General features: G+C 42.9%; 1 pseudogene across 1 annotated transcript in view; it reads left to right on the forward strand.

The window, feature by feature from the left end:
• The first annotated feature begins 266 nt into the window (after positions 1-266).
• Positions 267-5,000, forward strand: part of LOC311226794 — a 193,941-nt pseudogene continuing 189,207 nt past the window's right edge. Inside the window, exon 1 of the transcript in view lies at positions 267-280. The product of the transcript in view is annotated as an uncharacterized misc_RNA (transcript). The remainder of the gene's footprint in view (positions 281-5,000) is intronic.

Consider the following 5,000-nt stretch of genomic DNA (forward strand, 5'->3'; position numbering starts at 1 on the left):
AGGAGGAGAGATGATTGAATTGGCTTTGATATATGGAACCAGCTTTGATCCCTTCTCCTTCTTCTTCTTCTTCTTCTTCTTCTTCTTCTTCTTCTTCTTCTTCTTCTTCTTCTTCTTCTTCTTCTTCTTCTTCTTCTTCTTCTTCTTCTTCTTCTTCTTCTTCTTCTTCTTCTTCTTCTTCTTCTTCTTCTTCTTCTCTACCACTATAAATAGCTAACTAGGGCTTTAGGGGAAAGGCGTGAGGTACCAGGAGGAGGAAGTTCAACATGTATGATACATGGTATGATGATACATGCATGTTCACACGCTGATACATACGGAACACAGCTAGAATAGTATCTGTGTATCAATTCCTATTGGGAAAGACTTGGGGGGAGAAACGTTCTAGAAGAATGAGGCACGCACCCACACACACACACACACACACACACACACACACACACACACACACACACACACACACACACACACACACACACACACACACACACACACACACACACACACACACACACACACACACACACATACATGCGCACGCACACGCACACATACACACACATACACATACACACGCACACACACACACACACACACATACGCACACATACGCACACACATGCACACACACACATACACATATGCATACACACATACACATACACATACATACACACATACGCACGCACATGCACACATACACGTGCACATGCACATGCACATACACATACACCAGTGATGGGCAAGCTACTTGGAAAATGTAGTAAGCTACATTACAAGTTACTCTCGATTAAATATAGCTCAACTACAATGGAAGCTATCCCCAGAGAAATGTAGCAAGCTACACTACAAGAACATGGCAAAAATAGCTAACTACATCGGCACTACTTTTTTTTTTACTTCATGATCAGGTTTCCACCAAACAAATAGGCAGGCAAAAAAAAGTTCAGTTTGATTGTTTTTCATAAAACTGAAACAAGCCCTCCAACTATGCTAATATGTCTATACTACTACAGTATATATGTACTCAGAGTATAACACTCAAGCTTGACACTGCTAGACAAACAATACTTACTTATCCTTGGCTGCTAGATATGTACCACTCCTGCTGACTTGTTGTACACAATTTGTAAGTTGCTTTAAATGAAAGCGTCAGCTAAATGACCAAATGTATTTAAATATGTAACTCACGAAACATTCCATGGCCCCAAAATCATGTGGGGACCCCCCCTGGAAACATGATAGCAGCTATCTATTAGTTAAAGCTGTTGACAGAAAGTGCACTGACTTGTGTGCTGTTTGGGAACAGTTGACCATGTATAATGTAAAGATTTTCATCAGCTCACCTGAATATGTGTTCTCAATGTAGCACCCTGAATATTCAACTATTATTCAGAAGTGCTGACTTGGCCTTTTATCTCCCCTTTGTGCACAAAGACATGTTAACCAGTTTCCCTTGATATTCTCCTGAACAATGACGCAAGTTTCTCCTTCTCTCACCGGCTGGAATATGGATTATAAACACTAACTGAATCATATTCAATTCACCCAGTTCTTCCTGTGGGGCTAGTTGGCGGTGCCAGCAGGGGGCGGCGGTGGCAGGCGGAGCGCAGGAGGGAGGCGTCGAGGAGAAGCAAGTCACCTGAATGGAAGTGGAGAGAACCAGCCTCTTCGGCGTTGAACGTGAACCTGAGAAGACGTGTCGTTGAGGAGCCCCGTCGTGAAGCACACAGGTGACTGTAATTGGACTCAAGTATATTTTGGGTTATGATAGAAATATAAGCGTTAGTAGCGTGTTGAACATCCTAACGGAAACAACCCTAGTGATACAGCGAGTTATCCTAGAAGCAAGCGGTATATTAAAGTGGCTAATGCTAACGTTATCCCCTCCAGCGAGGTGCCCCCGGCAAGCGTTGCCTGAAGAGAGCTGTTGGTTAGAGGCACCGTGCGTTGCTGCATGTTCGATTAGCAGGAGGGCCTTCTCAGACCCACAGAGTAGCTTCAGTTAAGGTAGCCATCAGATAATCACGCGCGCCAACACAGCTCGTCGACCAGCAGCTTGTCAGCACCGGCAGTCAGCAGCCTAGCACAGGAGTTCGTCTCGTCGGAGCAGAGGACGCCGCCTCTCCAGCAGAGGTCGCCACCACCCAGCATGCGCCTCCAGCCCGCTACTGCCCCCCTGCCTACCACAGCTTGCTAGCTCCTGGGACGAGAGCGTTCGACGCCATTTTACCACCCGGACGAGTGGTGGTGAGGGCGAGGCCGCCATCTTGGCTAAGTACAGTGGCACTTTGGTGACCAAGATCATATCGTACATTACACAGTGTGTCGCGGTGTGTCGCGGCCTACGGGTGAAGATAATGATTGCTAACCACAGTGCATAGGGGTACCCCACAAACATTTCATGCCGGCATTAGTTAGGACTTTTGTTTGGTAAAGTGGGCCCACATTTTCGTTTCATTTGAGTGTGATAACGTGTATGTTCATTCATAATAATTTCCCATCCAGTTAACCCTTCTCTTCCTGGGGGTAACGTAACGCTGCCATATATGTAAAGCCTTAGAGAGGTATTATTATTGGTACTAGCCCAGACGTGGGTAATGAGTCAGTTACATTGGAGTCTGCAATATCTGGGTCTATTATCTTTGGGTCTGCAATATCTGAGTCTATATTATTTGGGTGTACAATATCAGTTGTCTGCAAGGTATTGAGTTACAACTCGAATAATAGGAGAACTACATTTCATTTGACCCATTGCTATTGAGTATTTGTAACTGACCAGTCCTTAAATAACACTAAAGGATGTAGATGGGAGTCTTGTGTGCGTGTCAATTCCTGAGCCTTAACACTAACCCTTTTGGTGCGGGTAACATTAATACATTTAACCCTTTCCTACCCACCTTCCCCTTTCAGTTATTAAGGTCTCTAGTGTCACTGAGGGAGGGTACTGCTTGCGGAAGGAACAAATCTATTTATTTATATATCAGTCACTAGGTGTGGGAGGGTTAACGGAGGTATTGGGGGAAGTGAGAGCGAGTTGGTGAGTACTGCTGACCGCCCCGGTGAGGCAAGGAAGACCAGAGTACCAAACCAAGTTGGTAAATCCCGGGCCCCATTCACTCCCACTGCCGGGCCCCAGTTTGACTCTCCCGGCCCAAAGACGAGGGTGCAGTCAGACGGAGCTCTACTGCGTCCCGCTACCTTGTGACTGCCAGCAACCGTTCCCACAAAGCAGGGATAATCCACCCTGCTACATCAAGTTAGTGCTGGTGTGTGGGAAGTTGAGATCAGCTTCGTTTTTGGCTGACACAATAAACACCTAAACATTATGTTTTTTTTTTCAGTCAAACTCATACATTTTTCCAGATAGGACCATGGAGAGGCATTGTTGTTATTGACATCATCATCTTCATCAATGTCATCAGCCCTGGAAACATCTAATCCCTCTGCCATTTTGCGCGGACTCTCGGTCATATGATCTGATTTTTGTGAATAAATATGACATGATCTCAGCTTGTGGGGTTTTTGACTTAGGCATAAGTGACCATTGCCCCACAGTCTGTGTAAGAAGCACGAAACTGCCAAAAACAAGATCTCACACAGTTTTAAGGAGGAATTTTAAATCTTTTAATAACTAATCATTTTTAGATGATCTTGTTCTTTCTGATACTTATTGTAACACTGAAATTGATGTTCAGTTAGCCCTGGACTCCTTTGTAAATACATTTAATTTATTAGTTGACAAACATGCTCCTTTTAAAAAAGTCTGCATTAAAGATAGAGTAATACCCTGGTTTTCTCAGGAATTGTCAACCCTAATTAAAGACAGAAATGCTGCATGGTCTCGGGCAAGGTGTTCTGGAGACCCTCAACATTGGCTTTCTTTTAGGCAAATTAGGAACAAATGTACTGCAGTAGTAAGAAAATCTAAAACTGATTACTATCTGGAGTTGGTTACAAACTCATACTCTAATCCGGCAAAATTTTGGAGTGCGGTGAAGGTGAACAAAATAAAATCATCTAATTCTTTACCCTCTCATATTAAAGTTGAAAACTGTGTGATCTCTGAGCAGAGTGAAATTTGTGTTGCCTTCAATAGGCATTTTGCAGAGGCTGGTAATTTATTTAATAGGAACTATAATGGACCTTGTCCTGTTGATTCTGATTGTTTGTACCCTGTGGGCGTCACTTCCCATTTCTCCTTTCAACCTTTTACACAGTCAGCTGTATTTGATGCTTTGCAATCAATTGATGCAAAGTGTTCTACAGGTGAGGATAACTTAGAGTCTTTTTTTATTAAGTTGGCTGCACCAGTTATCGCTGAACAGATTACTTATATTTTGAATATCTCTATCTCATCAGGTAGATTTCCTCTAGTTTGGAAATCTGCACGGGTGATTCCTTTACATAAGGGAGGTGATAGGGATAACTTAGATAATTATCGTCCTATCTCCAGGCTACCTTGCTTAGCTAAAGTCCTGGAAACACTAGTAAGTAAACAACTAAAATGTTACCTTTCAACTAACTCCATACTTAGCTCTCAACAATCTGGTTTTAGAGCCAAACATAGTACAACATCAGCCATCACTTTGGTTACAAATGACATTATTTCAGCATTAGATAAGAAGAAACATTGTGCTGCCCTCTTTGTTGACTTATCAAAAGCATTTGATACAGTTGATCACTACTTACTTCTAAAGAAACTATCTAACATTGGGTTGGATGATAATGCCTGTGTCTGGTTTCAGGATTATCTATCTTCTAGGCGGCAGTGTGTGAAGTTAGGTCAAGCACAATCTGAATTCTTGGCCATGACTAAAGGTGTGCCACAAGGTTCAGTTTTGGGTCCTGTCCTTTTTACAATTTATATTAATGATATTGTTTCTTCTTTGTATGGATGTCATGCCCATTTGTATGCTGATGACACAATTGTGTACTGTATTGCAGACTCTGTACAGCTGGCCTTTGAGAAATTGCAACTTTCCTTTTATGCTCTACAG

Source organism: Notolepis coatsorum, assembly GCF_963971535.1.
Source record: "Notolepis coatsorum genome assembly, chromosome: 4".
Taxonomy (NCBI): Eukaryota; Metazoa; Chordata; class Actinopteri; order Aulopiformes; family Paralepididae; genus Notolepis; species Notolepis coatsorum.